The following is a 22,805-nucleotide window of genomic DNA, read 5'->3' as shown; positions in this document are numbered from 1 at the left end:
TAAGAGGAGCATGGCTTGAAGCAGTCTTTTGTTATTAATCTGCAATAATAGATTTAACATTTTTTAATTTTATTTTTTGAGAGGGACAGAGTACAAGCAGGGGAGGGGCAGAGAGAGAGGAAGATACAGGATCCAAAGTAGGCTCCAGGCTCTGAGCTGTCAGCACAGAACCTGACGTGGAGCTTGAAGTCACAAACCTTGAGATCATGACCTGAGCTGAAGTCAGTGCTTAACCAACTGAGCCACCCAGGTGCCCCTGCAATAATAGATTTAAAAAATAGTCTCTATGTGTTCAGGTCTAAGTGTTTTCAGATACCTTTTCCCACTCAATCTTTCCATCGAGCCCCTGCCGAAAGTACTACTGATTAACTCTATTTTACAAAGGGACAAATCAAGGAGTGGAGCTGTAAGTAACTTGCACAAGAAAATAGAATGGCAGAGCCAGAACTTGAACCCAGAGATTTTTGACAACAAAGCTTGTGGTCTATTCTATTTTCATATTTTTCTTGCCTCTTTTCTATAAAATGAGCTCTTAGATAAGAAGAAAGTGATTGAATTAAAAAGCCTTTTGTCAGTAAAACATCTTTTACTGACTTCTGTTATAGTTTGGTTAATCACAGACATAAACACTATGCAAACAGTTCACAAAACAGAAAAACTACTCAAGATGGCTCTCTTGACTTATCAGTACACATGGGCTTAGCCTGTGACTGGCTATTTAGAAAATTCATCTAAGCTACTGAGATTTCTAGAATTTTAAGTGACATGGAAGCATAGCAAATCAAGAGTTTAGATCCTTCTGGGGTTATGCTGGCATCAGAATGGTGAATAGACTTCATTTCTCTGGGTCAATGCAGATTGATTGGTTGTGATTGTGTTGTGCTTGATTAGCAAAGTCTAAAATGGGCACAGAAGGGGAGGTGACATCACTAGAGTCATGTGTTTACTATTATGTTTAAACCTTGTGTCAGTCATTTGGGCTTTACCCGTCTACAGCAAAACTGTAGTCCTTATGCGGTAATAGGAACTTGTCAATCTGTAGTTTGAAGGTGTTTGAAATAATTGGTGTGATAAGTGTATATAGCACATGGTACAGTACCTGACCTATAATAATATATTCGATGAATACCTATTATTATTTTCATTATTTTAATTTTTTAAGAAACATTTAAGTAAGCTATAAAACCATCGATTTCTAACTTTTTAATTGATTTCTTACTTTTTTATTGATTTCTTATTTCTACACTTCTTATATAACAAAAGTGTCTGCCATTCAGATTCCCCACTCTGTCCACAGAGGAGTACTAAATGTATTTTTTTTCGTGAGAACTGATGCTCCCCAGAATCTAGTGATTTATGGGACATTAAAGTAAGCCAAGCAGTTGACCAGTTTCCTCCTATAGATTCCAACCAATTGCAAGCAGACACAGAGCACCACATAACAATCTAGATACAGTATTGACTTTTTATTGGTACATGCAACAATGGAAAACTTGAACCTCCTACCTCCATCCCCAAATGGACTACTGCAATGGGAAAGTTCTGTCTGAGCCACAGGCAGACAGGGAGCAAAGGGAGAGGCAATGCTTTGAGGAAGATGCAAGAGAGAGCAGGAAAGAGGGAATGAGAAAAGAGAGGGAATTAGAATGAGAATTACAGAGGACCACTTTTTTACTTTTAGTCAAAGGAAATTCCACTGATTTTTGGGGCCCAGCCCAGTGGTTGCCAGCTTCCTCCATATCGCCAACAAGTAGTAAATCCCTCTATCTCTCCTTCAGGGAATGCTAAGTAGTAGAAGTATTAGTAACATTCACCTTAATATCATTCCCTTCTGGACAGTGGATGAAATGTCTCCTTCCCTTATGGAAATATGAGATGAAGGAAATGTGCTCTATCCCAAACATAGCCCACAGCCTACAACTTTAGATATCTGTATACTTACCCTAAGCCAAATCCTATTTCCTTAGTGTCTTCTCTTAATACCTCTAAATCAAATCACATGGCACAGACTACAGAATGCACACTGCAGCTGACCGAGAGTTCCAGTCTGTGTTCATGCGTCACTGCTGACTCCGCTTCCCATAAATCCACAAAGAGCTTTTCACCACTGTCTTTGGGAGCCTAGTCCTCCTGTTGCTGTTTTTGCCTTTATTACTCTATCCCCTCTCCTTATGCACCACCCCCTCCTCAAGCATTCAAATCACCGAACTTTTATGGCACTCCCCATTACACACTTGGGTGGAGAATGGGTACTTTTCTTTACTTGAGTCAAACACGTGTATTTAAATAACATATGTAATAAGATCTTCAGAGGACATTAGAGGATGTCTCCCTGTAGGAATTCTTACTAATTTGGATGTTTTTTCGCAAAATTTTATATTATAGAGGGTGACTGTAGTGACATAGCTAAACCTCTGAGTTTTGCTCAATGGTTTTATTTACAGAAGGCTGAAACTGGCACTTTGTCATTACAGATTCACATTTGAAATAGGCTGAGCAAGCTGTAGTGTTATGTGCTTTGACGTCACAGTTGTCAATGCACTGCAGGTAAATTATAGAGTGAATGGCAGGCTTAACTAAAAACCTTCTTTTTTTTTTTTTTTTTTTTTTTTTGCTTTCTCCCCAGGAAGTGATAGTCTTATCTTAATGGTTCAGAAATTATTGTAATGTAATAATGTAAATAAATCTACGTCTTCATTTCCTAGCTTATCACAATGAAATTAAAACTCAGCTTTTTAAAATTTTTTTTTAACATTTATTTATTTTTGAGACAGAGAGAGACAGAGCATGAACAGGGGAGAGGCAGAGAGAGAGGGAGACACAGAATCCGAAACAGGTTCCAGGCTCTGAGCTGTCAGCACAGAGCCCACACAGGGCTCGAACTCACGGACTGTGAGATCATGACCTGAGCCGAAGTCGGACGCTTAACCGACCAAGCCACCCAGGCGCCCCAAAACTCAGCTTTTAATAAAAACCAAAACTCTTAGCTTTAAATGAAGAGCGTTTTTCCAATATTAAAAATGCTCAGTGACTAATGAACCAATGTTTTATTAAAACAAAACAAAAAAATAAAACAAACTGGGAACATATACTCTCTTACATAGAATCTAAAATCTCCTTAAAGGGTGGTTAATTCTTATCTTCAATCTGATGAGGGAAAAGCTAGTAGGACAATGTGGGCAAGTATGGTGCTGTTTGAAAACCAGATTTTTAAATTTGGAGGAAAGATTTACATTTTCTCATGTATGATTGTTTAGGTGAGAGGGGGGCTGGTGAAATCTGTATGACAGACATACTGACATACTAACACAAGTTTAAGTTTAATTTAAATATAAAACCGGTGGGGCATCTAGGTGGCTCAGTGTCCTTTAAGCCTCTGATTCTTGATTTCCACTCAGGTCGTGATCTCATGGTTTGTGAGTTCAAGCTCCATGTCAGGCTCTGTGCTAAGAGTGTGAGACTGCTTGGGTCTCTCTCTCTCTCTCTCTCTCTCTCTCTCTCTCTCTCTGCCCCTGCCCTGCTCTTGCTCTCTTTCTCTCTCTCTCCCTCAAAATAAATAAATAAACTTTAAAAAAAATACAAAAAAGGGAATAAAATGGAAATGTACTTTCATTTGCCTGATTATTATATAAGAATGTCAAATAATTCAAATGGATCTATATTTTTAAAAATAAGGTTTTCTTTGTCAAATCTGCCAATGCAATTTATAACATATGCTGCAACTAACAATTCATGAATCAAAGTGGTGATCTAATCTAATAATTAGTGATGCTTATAAATATTCAAGGGGATCACGAATTTTGCTAATTGGAAGAAGCAAAAGGTTATATTTTATGACAAGATATAAGAGTTGACTAAGTTTTAGAAATTTATATTTTAGAAATTTTAGAAATTTATAAATATAAATTTATATTTTATATAAAAATAATTTATATTTTTGTAAACTGAGAAATTTATATATCAAAACCTATATATATATTTTATATATAGGTTTTGAGCTATAGGTAACAATATCCAACAAAAAAGCTTAAGCAATAAAGATTATTATTCTCGAATAAAAAAATGCATATAAAAGGAGGTACAGGGTCAGTCCAGAAGCTTAAAAATACACATCCTCTAAATAGTTTTTTCTGTAATTCTTTTGACTTTTTTTTCTTTTTTCAGTTGCGGCTACAGAAGCTCCAAGCATCACATCCTCACATATCAATATCTAAAATTAGGGACAGAACTGGGCCTCTTTTAATGCATCTTTCTATTTTTCCCCCAGGGTACAAAATTAAAGACCCAGAATGCATTTCTGCTACTCCTGTTGGCCAGATCTAGACTGCGTCCTCCATCCTTTCCTTCAAGGAAACCAGGAAAACAACTGTTATGCAAACAGGCTCTCAGAAAGGAAATGGGTGTCAGGTTTATGCAAACTATGGGGTCCACCAGAGGTAAGCTATGGTAGTTATGAATGTAGTCTGGTCAGACTTCCTGGGTTTGAATCTGGCTCATCCATTTCTAACCTGTGTGATCTTGAGTAATTATTTAACTTCCTGGAATTTCAATTTCCTCACCTATATAAAATGGGGATAAAATATTGTCTCTTTCAATTAATGTGAACTATTACTTACAAAATATTTGGTGATAATTTATGTAGTAAAATCTACTCTACTAAAATTTTGAATCTCTTTAAGTGACTCTTTAGAGAATTAGAAAACGAAGTACACTAATTTTTTAGAAATGCAAAATACATTAAAATAGCAAGTGAAATTATATTGGTTGGTACTTAATGGTCTCCATAACTGATTAATAGCTGTGTTAGACTCAGGAAACTCCAAGGCATTTGCTCTGTCATCCCCCACCCCTTATAACAACAGAATCTGGATATAGGACCAACTGACTTAGTCTCCTCTTGGCCTATGAGTACAAAGAAAATACGTATTCATTCAGTGTCCCTGAGTCAGAAGCTAGAATCCTGCCCCAATTTCCCAACTTCATATGATGTGTGTGTGTGTGTGTGTGTGTGTGTGTGTGTGACATACAACATGCAATATTACAGATCTTTCTTCCTTTAACATTGAAATAATTCCACTCCAACACTGGAACAAAAAGCAAATAATTAAAGTAGAGAGATTAATTCGGCAGGGGAAGAATCCTAGTGTGGGTGTTGGTAGTTATCAAATAATAATTATTTGTTGAGGACCAACTGTGAGATGTTACAAAGAAGTATAAATTGACTTCTGCCCCCAAATTGCACCTGGTCTAGTTGAAGATTCAAATTTGATATGCAACTAAATCAATGTAGTGCTAAATTCTATTGTGCTGAATCTGGTTGCAGGAAGTTCGAGGAGGCAGAGATTAGGGTGAACTAGAAGCGCTGTACAGGAGGAGGTGAGGGAGCTCCAACTCTTTCTCAGATGGGAAAGACGAAAAGATCAAAGGCCCCAGAGCATGGTTAAGGATGGTTGGGTTCATTGGCTAGGTGGAGAAATAAAGTGGAATGTTTATTTTGAGAAAGGCTGGATTGAATTAATTTTTACTGAGTGCCTACTATGTGCCAAGACAATGTTAGGTAATAAAGATGAAGGATCCAGTTGGAAATGGTCCCTCCTATCCTCAAGCAGGTAGACTGAATGTCTGTGTTGGAGTAAAGGAGGAGGGAGGAGGTAGATAAAAACATTTCATGGGGATTAGTGAGTAAGTCCTATCATTGCTTATTTATTGATATTTATGAATTAAGAGTCCTCTAAAATAGTTATAGAACATATGTGTTACATTTATATACTTTCCCCTAATATACAGTAAAATAGACTAATCAGAGCAAATATACTTTGAAAGAGCATCATAATAAAACCCACGTGATAATTGGCTTAGTTTATGTTTATTTTCCATTAGAATATCTATCATATTAATAATAAATGTCAATATGCTAATGAACATTTTTTTGTACATCACCATGTGCTAAGCACTCTCAAAAGTGATTTAGGGGTACCTGGGTGGTTCAGTGGGTTAAGCGTCCGACTTCAGCTCAGGCATGACCTCATGGTTCATGAGTTCGAGCCCCGCATGTACAGAGCCTGCTTGGGATTCTCTTTCTCCCTCTCTCTCTGCCCCTCCCCACTTGTGTTACATGTTCTCTCTCTCTCTCTCTCTCTCTCTCTCTCTCTCTCTCTCTCTCAAAATAAATAAATAAACTTACAAAAAAGTGATCTAAACTTATTATTTTAACTTTGCAAGAATTTTATGGAGTAGGAATTCCAGTACTTTTAATTAATCGATAAGGAAACTGAGGTTCGGCAATGTTATATAACTCACCTAAGGTGACAGAGCTGGTAAACAGTAGAACCAGTGTGTGAACAGTCTGGTTCCAGAGACTGTCCTTTTAACCACTACTCTGTTTTTGAGCTATAAAATTTATTTTTTCAAGTTCATTTACTTATTTAAGTAATCTCTACACGGAACATGAAGCTTGAACTATGACCCTGAGATCAAGAGTTGCATGCTCCTCCTATTGAGCCAGCCATGTGTCCCGGATCTATAAATTTAAAATGAACACACAAACCAAGTACTGCATCTTTTCCGATATATAGTTCATCCTGAAATTTTAGAGAACACAGTTAATACATGACTGTTTTTCAATAATGTTTTTTTCATTTGTTTAACTAAAATTTGTTTTTTTTAATTTCACATTTTAAGATGTTTTATAAGTATGTCTATAACTTGTGTCCAAAATCTTATTTTCAAAGTGAGTATATATCAAAGTATATTGCAGTTTTTGCCTTCATTGGGTGATATCAAGGATAACAGAATCAATTTTACTGTAAATACAATGTGTGAAGAAAGATGTTCAACATCAATGCTCTAGTCATTCAGCCTGACATTTCTTTGTGAAGTGGGCAGAAAATTAAATTGCCTCAAATTAGAGAAGAAAATCACACACCATGAAGAGTAACATGTCCAATGACAGTTGAGGTCATGCTTCCACTGAAGTGTGTGTGAATTTTACCATATGAGTTTCATTGATGGTAATGGGAATTGTGCAATTGCCCTTCTTAATGTGCTCTGAATCATTACCCCTTAACATCCCCAAAATATCAAAAATTTCCTGGCATTTTATGTCGGTTTTATAGTATGACATTGTTATTATATATTTGTTTGAAAAACTGAAGTTGACCTCTTAAGTTTCTTTAGTTTTAATTTTTAAGCTATTCTCATCTAACCACCCCTACCCCCAAGCAATGTTCTGATATTCTAGATCTTGACTCTTTTGAACTCCTCTAGGTTTTAAAGTGAGCACTAAACATTGGAATACATTAGTCATTATTTTCACTATACAAATTTTCACAGTAAATATTTTTTGAGACCTGTTTGAGACCCCAGTGTACTCTGCTGGGGTACTTAGTAAAAAAGAAGATAAATTAGATGCCTTGACTTTAAGCAGTTACTAGTCTAGTATACAAGGTAAGAAATGTATGGCAAGTCTAGGCAATAACTAAGTCAATATATTGCCTTCATGAAAATTAATAAAAGGGCTTGTACTTGAGATAGAAATAGGTGAATGCTCAAGGTCTAATAAGATTAGAGAATTTAGATTTCACCTCTAACTTGTCCTTTGGTGGGAGGAAGAGGGAAAAGGTAAATAAAGGTAGCCTTTGCAAATTCAGTAAGTTTCAATACCACTCACTATGAGCAAGGAAGCACAACGTTAACTGGAAAAAATACACGTAAAGCAAGTAACAAGACTGCCTGGCATGTGGTAGGCGCTTGATTATGAATTGCCTTGCGAATTTAGGAGGAAGGAGAAATCTCTTTGAACCAGAGATAGAGGTAATTTCATTAAGGCATCATAAGTTAGGGTATTAAGATATGAGGGAAAGACATTTCAAGTCAAGGAAGCAGAGTAATAAGGAATGAAGGCAGGAAAACAAGTAAAGTTCAAGAACAGATCTTGAACAGGAATACAGTATTACCACTGGGGGTTTAGAAATGGGTGCGGGCATTTTTGGTTGTCACAATGATGGAGAGGTGCCATTGGAGTTTTCTGTGCTAAAGTCAAGGATTCTATAATCAGTGTCATCACACGGAAAAATGTCACCCCTCCAAAAATGCTAAAAGCACTCTAGTTGAGAAAAAACTGGAGGATATAGTTTACAAAAGGAAGCAGTGATAAAGGAAGTTGGAAAAGTGGGCTCCAATATCACACTGGACATCAAATGCCATGCAAATAAATGTGTCTTAATAGGCAATGGGAAGTCTTTGAAAATTTTGGAATTGAAGAATGATATGATCAATCTTTGACAGTGTTGAGAATGAGTATTATGATTCAACAAAATAAATTCAGTATTCCTTGGCAAGGTGATTGAGTTGGGGGAAAACTGGCAATGGGGAGGGAGGGAGACCAGTCAGGAGGACTTTATAGACAGAACGGATAGGAGAGAAATGATGGCAATGTCAATTTCTCCATGGAAGGAGGCTGAGACTCCAATACTTTCTTTATATTCTTTTCTTCTGGAGGACAACTGTTTTCTCTTTTCCTTGGAAATCATTAGCTAGTGAAACTTTCAAGTTTTTCTGAGGGTTTAGTGCCTGGGAAGAGTAGAAAATTCTATCTAATCTTTCAAAGCCAGAATTTCTTCTACCCCAGTCTTCAGTCTGTCACAGTAACATTGCCTTGGGGGAGATAGTGGGAAAGCAAGCATCAGATATGCAATTTCAGCAGCACACCTCACCCTGATTATCAGTAAAAAGCAAGCACACTGAACTGCTTCTCTGGGTCTACCTACCTGAGGTTGACCATCAAAACTGACAACAATCCAGTTCATGATTATGAGCCGCTAGCCCAGAAATACTAGGAAGTGATAGAATGGCAAGCACACACACACACACACACACATATGCAAACATGCATGTACCCACACACCTACTCTTGTTACACCTGTTTTCCCCTAGAGCAAAATATAGGGAGGTAGCCAATTTATGATCTTGAGAACATTCATAGATCTTATATTTCTTCTTTTATTTATCTTTAGGTAAAAACCCAAATAGATGAAGACTGTTTTTTTTTTTTCCTGAGCTTGCTTTAAAACAAGAGCTGGAAATGATGGACACACATGGGCAACCACACTGGCCAGCTCTGTATAGAGGACACTGATGGCTATGCAGAGAGCATGCTGTCAGAACCAGTCACATAGCCATTTCGTGTTCTTGAAAATGCTGTTGTGTAACTTCTCAGATGGGTGTCTATAAAAATCACTTGATGTGTGTCATGTTAAACACACTCAGCAATTAATTGCTGTCCAACTATGCAAATCACAATGTTCAATAGGTTAATTACACATTGTTTCAAAAAGGATTTGCTATTTTCTCTTTTCACTCTGCTAACTTTTAGGTCCCCACTTACTTTTGTGTGGCCTTTTGTCCTTTATAGAATTCTGTAGTCTCTACTTATTATTTTCCTCCTCAATTAAAGAAAGGCTGTCCTACATCAAAAGTTGCAGACTCAAATCAACAAACTTAAGATAACAGGTCACAGAGGAGGCTGTAGTATACTAGGCAGAGCATGCCTAACTAAAAATATTCACAATTTAACAGTCTCCATTCTGGACACACACCACGTATGTGCTGACTGTACTGGGCCCACAGATTGCAAGCTTGAGATCCCAGACCATAATGCTTCCTTCAGTCCGTTACTCTTAGGGAGACTCTCCACAGCACAGTCAATGGAGGGTTCTCTTTGTTGGTTATACATAGTGTCCCCTGATGCTGGAATTTCTAAACTTGTTTTGTAAATTGTGGGGGTGATATGGTTCTTGTTTCAATAGGAAGGAAGCATATGCCGGTGTCCGTGGTACTTTTTACCAAGAACTGGGCTTTGTTCTGGATTCTGAATGGGCTTCCTTGTCTGTCAGATAACCAAAGGGAAAGAAAGGATAAGGAATAGAGACTGGGGAAACTTCTTGGATATCAGCTGGCTGTCAACTTGCTGGCAGCTTACACAAACCCACAACAATAGCCAATGTGCTAGAAAGAAATTTACAGCCATGGGCAGAGTATGGTAACCATAATCTTGAGCACATACATTATTTTCTGATAAACTTATTCCCTGAAGCACAGTGATATTTCCCTTAATTAATTTTAGTTCCATATCTGGCCATTTGTTAAACTCATTCTGCAATTAGTTGTTGGTGTAGGAAAATCTTCTACAGGTTAATTACGTGTTGTATAAAAGAGGATTTTCTATGTCCCATTTTCTCTGGGTTGCCTGTTAGATACCCATTTATTTTACCAGTCATTTATTATTTTATAAACTATTATTAAGTGCATACTCATTCTTTACATAAAGAAAAAGTAAATAAAACCCACCCTGCCACTCATTCCCAGTATTAAGAATAATCTCTGACTTTGATAAACGAGGCTCAAAACCAAAGAGCTGTTTACTAAAGAGTAATAAGAATAGGATTGTGCCCACTTGCTGCTGCACCACATAAAGAAAATATATATTAAAATCTTACCATGTGCCAGGTACTCCTATATCTCTCATAAACTGCATAGTAATTCTCTTAACAACTTTTAGGCATATTTTCTTAATACAGGTGAACAAAATCTGTAACAGAGAAGTTATATAACTTCTGCAATTTCACAAAACTGCAAAGAAAAGACTCAAGACTAAAACACAGATCCCTCTGGTTCTACAGAACACTCTTCAATTTCAAAATATCCATAAATTATGGATTCTCTCATTAACTAGTTTTGTCTTTCCAAAGCCAGGCAACTGGTCTGATCTACTTTGTCTTCCATGAAATTGCTGGTTGTAGTGTTATGACAGGTGCTCTTGTATTATTTTATTTCCATGTACCCATGTCATCAGCGTGGGTAACTGGAAATGGAATCAACAGCAAGAAGGCTCTGACTGCTTCTCACTCAACTGAAGGATTGCTAAACACACAGAAAATGGTACCCTCAAAATTTGAGCATTTTGGGTTACTTGCTTATTGAAAAACAACCTTGGTATTAAAGACATTCTTTATGCAAGAATAGAATAATTGAAGATATATTCAGAGATGAGCAATCCTGGAAAGATAAAACCTAAGAATACACAAAAGCTCACCAAGATCAGAAACCCTGGGATTCAGAGCATCTGTATGGGCGCACTGCAGGAGGAGGCATATATAAGTACAATTCAGTGTGTCAGAGGCTGGTTCAGGTAGGGAGCTGCTTATGCACAGAAGTTCTGGAAGTGCCTCTCTGGGAGGGAAATGCGTGGAATAAATGAGATACAGAAGTTCTAAGTACACATTTTTGGTCAACTACTCTTCTTTAAAAACAATTTGTTAGTATCTCATTACCTGACTTCATTCCCTCAGACAATTTCTGAACAGTGAAGTGAATTCACAAACTTAAAATAACTGAAGAAAATCTTGCTTTATATCTACATGAATAAAATGAAATAAATTCTTGCATTCTTGAAAACTGTTCATCATCCTTCATCTGAAAACGTTAGCCATCTGCTTTAATTTTGTAAACAACCTCATCTAAAAGTCAAAGATTAAATTATATTTCATTCCTGTTACTTTTCCTTCCCTAGAACATGAATATAAAATACAATATTTGTTTTCAACAATTCTTTAAGGAGAGCTAACTGAGATCACGGAGCTAGCTTAAGAATTTCTTTACTGGGTCCTGATTAATATAATTCTATAATAAAAGTAAACACAATTCAAGAAATCCTAGACTTCACTTATAATCTAGTAGGGCTTATTTGATGATACATCAAATGTAATTAGTTACTATCTAATATCACTATATCTACAGGAGATTGAAAAATAATGTTTTGTAATGATGAAGTCATCACTATAAAATCCTCTGTGCCTTCTGAATCTTCAAACATTGGATTATATTTAAAATAGCTTGAATTGTGACTGTTATTTATGACTTTCTAGCTTCTGGTTTTAGCAGAGATTCTAAGAGGTAAATACAAGCATCTGACACGCATACAGGCAGCCATACCAGAGAACAGGAAAGAGGTTACTTAGGAACTAGGTACATTCGAATCTTACGACCAATTTTGTATTTTCTCTAAAACTCTATAATGTAGAAAATGCCTAATGAACCAATGATTCAGACAAATTTTTATGGTACAATTTCAGGAGAGAGATTGTGTGAAATACAGGCGCATATATAAACCAAAATTATAAATTCTGAAGAGAGGCCTTGTCATTTCAGTTTACTGCTGTACCCAGGCTTAATACCCTGAATGACACAGAATAAGGATTCAGTTAATATTTAGTATTTAGTGGTGATGAATACATGATTTAACTGATGCTGGAGAATGGGAATCCAAGTACTTCTCAGAGTTTTGGATTCATGCTTTTTATAGGGACAAGATGCCTCTGTGTTTAGAGCTCAATTATTCCTTCCAACACTACTATTTTGATTAAATATTTCAAAACAAAGTGCTAAGAGAAGATCCTTTGACCTAAAACCCATTTAAACTCTATTCTAATTGGTAGGCTCTAGAATCTGGAAAAAAATCCATTTCAATTATTTTCTTAAACATGGCACCTGCAACATATATTTGAAACACAGTGCACCCTAATTTCCCCTAAAATGCAGTTCAAAGTTCAATTTATTTAAAAATATAATGTCTGCTTTCTTAATAAAGTGGAGGCTTGATTCTCCCAGTCTGATATTTCATTTATCGAGTAAAGGAACATCAGGCATGATATTCACTATTAACCTTCCCTAACTAAGACCTAGCCAAAATGAACAAGAATACAGTTTCTAGAACAAGGTTCTGGTTCTGGCATGAAGAAGAAGGTTGATATATAACTGTCAATTGAGGAGTACATGAATAGTATAGGAAAAAGCTGTTTAAAACAATATAATGTGGCTTATAATTTCAATAACTATACATAAAATATATAATATATATATGAATTACAAATGAATAAAAGCAAGCTATGAGTCCAGCTGAATGAACACAATATCTGATTTACTTAGGGCTACAAGAATCAAAGCCGACAGAGAGATATTCTGGAAGACCACTTCCCATTCTCACTATATGTTTTTTAATGTTTGACTTTAGGATTTCAGATCATTTTAGATTTAATTGGACCATAGGAATTCTCTTTATGCATACTATATGGTTTTATTACTCTTATTATCATGAAGTAACTACAATAAAAACAAACCGGCTTTAGTGCCTATAAATGTCCTTCATAAATATCTATATGCATCCATATATCTATCTCTTTCTCTACCTAATTATTGTTGTTATGTTTGGAATACATTAAATTGACCTATATGAAATGATTCCATTTAAGGCTGAATGAAGTAAACACAATATTATAAAGTGGCTACACCAAGAATCTTACCAATGAGTATAAGATGTTCCAGGAGAGCAGCAGGAAATTATTCTATCACTGTGACCAACTCCTGATAACATCTGGATTGAATTTTTCTCAATTACTACTTTATCTATGAAGTGAGATTCTGGATACCAAATTAAGCACTTGATCAAATGCTGTTGCACATCCAAAATTGTTTTCTGGAGAAATGAGGCTGCCTACTGACACCCTTGTTTTGAGGTGGACTAGTCCTCTATAAAGTGTTTCAGTTTCATGCTTGCCAAGCATGGCAGTTGCTCATCTGGTTTCCAAAGCATGTACCTTATCTTCTATGAGCAAAATGAAGGCCAAACCTTCTAGACTTTCATTATGTAGTACAATCCAGAATCTCTGCTCTTCAATTTCTAATTCTTCAAGTCAGAGAAGTGATTTTTAGGGAGCATTATCTAAGAGGCACACAGTCCCAGAAGCACTCAAAAATTTATTATCAGATAAAGTTGGATCACATTTGCTTAGCCATTCAGAATTTAACTACATAGAGCTGCATTCTAATGTGATAGCTTCAGTTTGTTTCCAATGGTTACTACAAGAAAAAAAAAAGTTTCAAATCTAGAAATGTATTTGCTATAATTACTCAGTATCTGATATGGAAATAGGTAAAATAAATATATCACTATATTGTTACTATCATATATATAAATATGTAATATAGGATTAATTAATTTTATTCGATAACTTGAAAATTATCTCTAGGAGGTTAGTATATTATTATATTACCAATGTGAATTCTGTGAGTAGTATTTTTTTTTAATCTTATGCCTCTTCCCCTAACTCAGATGGTTAGAATGTTCCATACTCATTGTATCAAGTAGTTACCGACATTAGAAATAAGATTTAGCTATTAGATTTTGAGTTTCAAAACCCAAAACATATGGAAGATTGCACAATGAGTAAAAGAAATTGTTCTTCCTATCTCAGCTCCCTCTCCAGGGCAAAATTTCAAAGGGCTAGGAAGAGAAAGAAAAGTGGACACAAAAAAGATGAATCTAAATGTTTTTGACATCATTGAGAAAGGGTGCTTGCTTTACGGATGCCCACAGAACAAGCCCCATTGTTGGGAGAGAATGACAAAATTTTCAGATGAATTGAGGATCTCTAAAAGCAAGATCTGATGGGGCATGTGGGCTGAGAGCAGCTCACAGAGTTCTCCTTAGCCTAGAGCAGTACAGGGGAAGCAAAATTCCTCCAGTGAAAAATTCACAGAGAGCCTGCAGGCTTAATGCGTCCTTGCCATGAGGACAAGGAGGCTGCAGTGACAACCTGCAGGGACCAGTGACCACAGACCAGACAGAAAGAAGGAAGTCTCTGTGGGTACCGGCAGGGATAGCTGATGACACTAAGGGCCAGATGGCCCCCCACCTGGCATTTTGTAGACATAGTCCTGGAGGAGAGTCAGTTAGGGCTGATTGAGATTGAGTTTCTGCCACTTGATGGAACTGGGGCTCCAAATACAAATTAAATTCAGCTAGAGAAAAATGCAGAAAACTGGGTTTCTTGCATACTTGAATACCTGTGCTTATACACTGAGATTTCTCTCTGCTGTGTATCTACAAATGACATATAGGACAATTCCTATTGATCAAATATTGCGTTCTAACTACTGTATTTACATAATATACCTAATTATTTTATTTACCTACTACTCTCTGTTTCTTAACTAAACTACACATCACAATTACTTTATTCATAGATTACCTTTCATTCCACAATCATGGTATATATTAAAATCTACTATGAGAATATTTGTCTACTCTATCCTGTGTTTCCTTTCTGTTTTTTTTTTTTTTTTTCTTATCCTCCCCTTAAGCTTGTCAACAACGATGGCGAATTTTTACTGGAAATAATGTATTCTTTTTCTATATGATAACAGTAGTTTATCAATCTCAAAAGTATATTCAGTTAATGGCCTTCCCTTCTCTTACTGTTCGTGTGTCTCTTTATTTTGGTTTTAGTCATTATAATTCTCAAGTCTGTAGTTATATTGTAATTGATTCTGATCAACATTTCAGCCTTCCCAATCCACTCTTAGACCTATTTCTTAACATTTTTTATCTGATTAGACCAGATACCACATGGCTGCAGATTCTAAATTCTGAACCCTAATTTTCCTTAATATAGTGCAGAGTACCTTAATGGTGCAGCCAACTCTGCTGGGGGCAGGGGGGCGGGCCTAAGAAAACATATCCATTGCCCAAATACTCAAACAAACAAACATATGGCAGTGGAAAGGAAAGAGGGGAAGAGCAGAGGATGGGCTGCAATGAGGCTGGCTATTCATACATACAATGGTTATATATGCCAGAAGAAATTATAGTTCAGTTTAGTGGTTTAGATCCATTTTAAAATTATATAACAATAATAATTATTATTATCATTATAAATTATTATTAATGTTCAAGCTGAGTTTTGATTAGTCCTAAATTGTATGAATGCATACTTAATTTTTAAGTAAGTTTCTTCATTTATTATAACCATCATTACATTATGCATTATACTATTTGCTATAAAAATGATGAGATAATTTCCTTACTTTGTATCTAGTTACTTTTAAATTTTAAGAAACATTGGCTTTCTAAAGCATAATGCAAACGAGAAGGAATGAGAGGGTTAGCTAGTCTAAAATTTATTTTTTCTATTCTACACATAAATTTTAATATTTGCAAGATAAATTATTCATGTTTCCCCCTACAGATTAGATGTGAATAGTTTTCTACCATGCAAATATATCACATTCCTTTAAAAAAAAAAAATAGTCTGTCAGTCCTGTGAGTCTTGAATAGAAGACAATGTGTCCTCTGACATCTACTAATGGACAATGATCACAGACTAGTGCAGGTGGGAAATGCTATTTCAGGGTAATAGCTCACACCTGGAAAGGTCTATTTTTTCTCTAAGATCTTTTTACACAGCAGTGAAAATAAACTAATTAGGTCAAAGCGTCACATTGGGACCCATGAGCTTTCATGGTCTCTCTCTGTTGTATCCCCACAAGAGGCAACTGTCCAAAGGCAAATAAGCAATAAATTCCAGCCAGAATAGGAGCTCTTGATTCAACCATTTCTCCTTTTAGTGTAGCCGCCACTGTGTTTCATTGCATTTGAATTCATGCATTTTTCACAAGGGAGAGAATAGGTATAGAGGAATAAAGAAGATGAGAGAAAGAAAAGAGAAATCAGGAAGCAATAGTGATTTCTACAAACTATAGCCTCTGTTCAGAATCAAGGACCATGAGACCCTGCTTAGGAGAGAAGGTTTTCACAACCAGGGCTCAGGAGCTAGATTCTTTGGCTGCCCCAGGCATCTATGGAAACTATGCTCAAGGCAATGGGAAGTCCAGACGAGGACACACCTGCTTTTATTCCTTTGATAATTTCACCCACAGAACAAAAGGGAGGAAAAAAAAAAAAAAAAAAAAAAAAAAAAAGACTAGCAAGGACTAATCATCTTTCCTCTGGTAGATCCTTTCTGTGGTTTAGTCAGACTCTCCCTGGAGGCTCGGCCTCACAACCACCTACCCTTAGAATAGAGCTGGGGGATCTGAGAGAGTTAAGACATCCAATAGTATTGGACTAATTTTTACATGTTTCACCAGTGCTTCTTAATGCAATGAAGCAAGTTAGGCTTTGATTCATTGAGGTCCCTTAACAAAATATTTTCTGACTATTATTTCCCATACTTATAATTTAGGCACTTAAATTTTCCATTCACTTAATAGATGGGTTATTGATCATATATGGCACACATACACTGTATAAAATGTAAGGAGATGCAAGATTGTAAGATGATTGATTGTAAGATGTAAGATTGTAAATGTAAGATTTAAGACATTCTATGCCCTCAACAGTGAGTAAATAGTAGGACACACACTTACTCTACATTTAACACAGGCTTAAAAATACATTTCTTTAAAAAATATTAAGTTAATAAAACATAATTTTAAAATTAGATAGTCAATCTCATCACTCACCCTAACATGTCTTATATTCATGCTTCTTTACATATTTTACCTGTTTACAAAAACTATGCTCTTATATTTTAAACTTGTTACACTGTATAATTTCACATTTGCTGATGTGCTTAATACTGACCTTATTTTTGATGATTGTAAAAGTGCCATCATTCTTCTATTGTTTAGAAGTAGGTTAACTGTTTTTTATTATTCATCATTTCATTCAATAGTCATTTATTGATCACTTAGTACATGTCAGGCAATAGTGCTGATTGTCAGGGATACATTGTGGTTTCTACTCCTAAGGAATAATCTAAGTACGAGACAGATTTATAAACAAAGGATTAAGTACAGTGAGATGTGTGCTCATAGATCTACAAGTAAACCACAAGGAGTTTACTTAGGACTAAAAAGACCAAATAATAGCCTATTTGATATAGTTCAAACCAGTATAATGTATATGGAGCCCCTGATGATAGGAGACAGGCAGGGCTTGAGAGAAGACATAATATTTGGGCAGAATTCTGAAAGAAGCTTTGGATTCATACAGTACATGGGCAAGGAGGGCAGTACTGCTCCATCTTTGTCTATTTTACTTCAACTAGGGTCATGATATCCTCTCAGCATTAACAATGACTCATCCCTGTAATCACACTCAATAAGTGGTCCCCACTCCCAATGAGGAAATGCGAACATCTCTAGGAAGGGGGAGGAAAACATTTTAATTTGAAGAAGCCTCTAGATGATAGTGATCACTATCCCCTCCTCTTCCTACCCAAATCCCCTTTCTACTATCTCTGAAAAGTCACAGCTAGAGGTGGGAGACCTACTCATCCAGTGTGATTGAAGCCCGGAGCAGCAACATGGGGAGTGGTAGGAGACTGAAGTGGAAACACAGGTAGGATCCAGGCTGGGAAGGGCAATGAGAGTCAGGTTAGGAGGTTTGGCCTTGCAATTGATGGGGGACCATAAAAGGTTTTGAAGTGGCACAGTGCAATGATTACATTTGTACTTAGAAGAGGACTGACAAGGAAGGGATTTCATATGAGACAAATAACTCTCCAACAGAGAGACAATGATGTTCAAGCTAAGGCAAGCGTAGAGGTGTTTTCCTTTGTTAAAATGATCAGGAATGGTGTTGCTTGGAAAAAAGTTATGACTATTCTCATTTCTCTTAAAATATATTTTCAATTTACTTCAAGTTCTGTGAGTATAACACACATATATGTATGTGTACAATACACACATATAAAAGGTATGAATAGTACTCCATTTTATGACACGCCTCTCTAAAACTGAGTATTACCCATGCCATACTAGCCAAATAAGCCCACTGATATAATATATACACTGACAGGATGCTTTCTCAGGTTATCAAGAAAAATGTAGTGTCTATGTCAATAGTTCTAATGTACATATATAGTTGCAAACACATCTGAAAATGCAGTATGCAATTCTTGGCAGTCTTTATAGAGTCATTAGTATACCAGGAAATATCTAGAGAGGAGCTATCAGGATGAGTGAAGTATGAAAATACCTTCTCACCTGGGAACTGCTTGGAAAGAATCCTGGTATTTATACTGGGGGACAAAATACTAAAAGAACAAGTATAGACTATCTTCAAATATTTGAGGGTCTGTCAGAGTGAAAATGTTAATGTTTGGTTGATTCATAAGACATATATAGGATGAATGAGCATACGTTTATTGCAGTTAAATGTAGATTCATACTGAGGCCATGTATTTTAGGAATTAGAACTGAGCAACAGAGATTTATTCTGTTGTATGAAGTAATAACCCTCTTAACACTGCATATATCTAAGCTCTCAGGAACAGTTGGGAACAGAAGACTCTGTGTGTGTGTGTGTGTGTGTGTGTGTGTGTGTGTGTGAGAGAGAGAGAGAGAGAGAGAGAGGGAGAGATTGTTAAAGTAATCTATCTTTGATATCTATCAACAGACATAATTCAAATGCAGTGCCAGATAACATCAAAGTACAAGTCCTGGTTATTTATGGTAAATATGAAACTTAGGGTTATGGGCAACAAAAATAATGATGAGGCAAAATAAGCCAGAAGGTTTCCTTCCCCCAAAGTCACTGGAGGACTCTTCTTTCTCATCTGAGATAAGGACTGGAAAATGATCCATTCCCTGATTTTGAAAAGGCAGAAAAGCTTCCTGTTCTTGCACTCATTCCTTGCCCACTGCAGTCCACTGACTACGTTCAACAAGTTCACCATAAGCAACCTCCTTGATGGAAGGGAGTACCTTTCTGTCCTTACCTAATTGAATCCTCTGCAGTCACTGACACTTACCACTCCCTTCTAAAAACTAGTTTCCCTGGATTTTCAAAAAAAGTTGTTTTTCCACTCTCTTCCACTGGACTCTAAGCTCAGTGAAGGCATGGGTCACGTTTATTTCGTTTATTTCTGTGTACCTAGCTTTCAGCATAGCATGGGACAAAAAGTAGGCTTTCCTTGTCATTCTCCTTTGTCAGTCCATCCTTCTCTATCTGGCCTATAAATACAGGTTTTCCTAAAGCTTGCTTTTTTTTTTTTTTTCTCTTAAATCAGATAGTGATTTCTTCTTATTTGTTCTTTGACTTTGATGAATCATCTTCAGGATGAACACATATCCACATATCCAATAATATATCCACATATCTAAACACATATCCAATATCCAAGCTGATATTCTAAAGCTTTAGATGTTAAACTTTTTGCTCTTTATAACCTTTTGGACACTTAAATGAATGAGGAACAAAGAGTTTTTATTTATGTGTGTTGTATTTATTAATACTTAGTATATTAGCTATTAAGCCAGAAATTTTTTAATTCCTTAAAAATAATAGTAAAAAATGTAATTGGTAATTGCCTATTTAAAAATGTTTTTATGATAAATATCTTAGAAAATAAAAAATTAGTGTAAGGTTGTGGTACATTTTTGTACATTGTTGTACATATTTGTAAATGTGTGGCTTAATAGAAGACAGTTGGATACTCATACCCGCATTCAACCTCTTATGATATGCTGTTTTGGTTGAAGTATATTAAGGAAATAGATGGGAAAGGGATTAATATTTCAATAACCTTAGTATGAATTATGGATACTTGTCTTTGATATTACACTAAAATTTGGCAGGCAGTAGAAGACTAAAAGTTGATTTCAACGTGAAATCTGAAAACAGATTGTTATGGACTGAATTGTATCCTCCAAAATTCATATGTTGAAGCTCTAACCCTAACCCTCAATGGGACTGCCTTTGGAAACAGAGCTTTGAAAAGGCAATTAAGATTGAATGACTCACAAGGGCGCAGCCCTAATCTAACATGATTGGTGTCTTTATAAGAACAGGAAAGATACCAGGGTTGTATATGCACACAGAGAAAAGGCTGTGTGAAGACACAGTGGCTAACTGTAAGCCAGGGAAAGACGACTCAGGAGAAATCCTATCTGCCGGAACCTTGATCTTAAACTTCCAGCCTTTGGTTCTATGAGAAGATAAATTTCTGTTGTTTAAGCCATACAGCCTGTGGCAGTTTTGCTTTGACAGCACTATCAAACTAATACATAGATCAATGAAATTTTAGAACTCTGTAATGTTAAAACCCTTTCTATCTTTCTCTTTGAGTGGATCATATATCCATGCATAATTTTGAAAAATTACCCACAAGTCATTTGGAAAATACTGACGGAGATACAGATTTTCCAAATTTTGACATAATTCTTTATACTAAATCAAAAGTCATATTTTTTTAACTTATCATTATAATCTCATGAAGACTGTCTTTATTGGATATCAAGCTTACAGTGGCAGATGCTAGTTTTCCAACTTTTTTACATTTACCTGAAAACTTGAATTTTATTATTGTCCACAAATGCTGTCAGTGGTTTCCCTTGAAGTGAGGGACTGATTGTATTCAATTTCAACATGTCAGCCAGATAACGAGCAATCATGATTTGTCTAGTGGTTGTTCTCTCAGATAAAAATGGTGCACCTTGAAAAAATTGGCTAGTTCAGCTTGCAACTGAGACAATCACATAAGTATTTTTGTTTTCTTTTTTCCTGAATACAATCTGTATGTGTGGCAAGTTCTTTTTGTGTACTTCCCATTTGCTCACAAGATTATTAAAAAGATAAGTACCCAAGGATTGACATTTGACATTTGATAAAACTAGTATTTTATTGGCTTTTAAAAGTTTTGTTTTGTTTTTCTTTTTGTAAGTGAAGAATATAATGACAACTGACTACGGCTAAACTGCCAAGAGTCGTCGCTGGCATGGCGTGTGCACTGTGAGCAAAAAGACCAATGCAGTGGAAAACAGAAAATAACACCTTAGTAACGTTATGAAATTAGAGTTGATCGTGTAGATTCTCAGAAACATTCCGGGAGCCTTAGAGGTCTGTGGACCACACCTTGAGTTTGGTTCTTCCACAGCAATCTCACATTCAAAAGATCCAACATTGAGCTAATTTTCTTCCCACTTAGGTCTGAGCCTCTTTCTTATTCTCACCTTGTTGGTAGGTACTGCCACGTACCTATTTACTTAAGACTGGAATCTAGCATCGTCTCAATTCCCTATTCTTGGGTTTTGTGATGGGGAATCAGGATAAACAGAGGGTAACAACAGTAGAGGCAAATCAGAGGATTTTTATTTAACTCCACCTAACTGTTCATTCTTTGTCATTTTCACATATACATCAAACTTTACGATAAAGCAAAATAAATATTCACTTTCTTAAGTATGCTATTCTTTCTCTTTAGACTCCTAGTCAATGCTTATGTTATCCTCTCTGAGTGAAGCATTCTTTTCTCCTGATATTCATTTCCCACTCCTGCCCTTTTCATGCTATGGTCTCACCATAGGTAACACTTCATCATTGTCTGATTCTGCTCCCATAGCATCTTTTATCACAGAATTTATTACAGTATATTGGAATTGACTGTTCCATTGTATGTGGCCTCTGTTGTATCTTAAGCAATATGAGGACAAGTACTGTTAGAAGTTGTCACACAATCACCTAAGGCAGTTAGCTGTTGGTGTGGTTTTATAGAATTTTAATTGTAGAATAGATTTGTAAAACCTGAGTTGATATACATAATATAAAATGTCAAGTTGAGGATGATAAATATGCTTTGTTTTAATGCCCTTTGTTCAAGTGTTTATAGTAGTCAAATTGAAAATATAGTTCTGAGAATTTAATAGGAGTTGTTTTATAATTACACTGTTTCCATTCCCTAAACTTTCAAATAAGATATAAACCAATTAAAATACCTAGAGCTTGTCAGATTTACCTTATAATGTAGCTCATTGTTATACAAAATAGAAACAGGAACAATTTTATGATCATACAAAAGGATACCATTGCCACAGAAATGTATAGTCTTGAAAGACTTTCAGACATGTCAAGGAGTGAAAGGAGAGCTAGATATAGGGATCTTTCTCAATTATTAGATAACTGTGTT

At 35.9% G+C, this 22,805-nt stretch overlaps 1 protein-coding gene across 1 annotated transcript in view; it reads right to left on the bottom strand.

Moving 5' to 3' along the window:
- Positions 1 to 22,805, bottom strand: part of KCND2 (potassium voltage-gated channel subfamily D member 2) — a 493,576-nt gene that overhangs the window by 293,026 nt on the left and 177,745 nt on the right. The gene's annotated exons all lie outside the window — the stretch shown is intronic.

The sequence above is a fragment of the Panthera onca genome, chromosome A2 (assembly GCF_046562875.1).
Source record: "Panthera onca isolate mPanOnc1 chromosome A2, mPanOnc1 haplotype 2, whole genome shotgun sequence".
Taxonomy (NCBI): domain Eukaryota; kingdom Metazoa; phylum Chordata; class Mammalia; order Carnivora; family Felidae; genus Panthera; species Panthera onca.
Note: the sequence above shows the minus strand (reverse complement) of the source record. Positions and strands in the feature narration are given on the sequence as shown.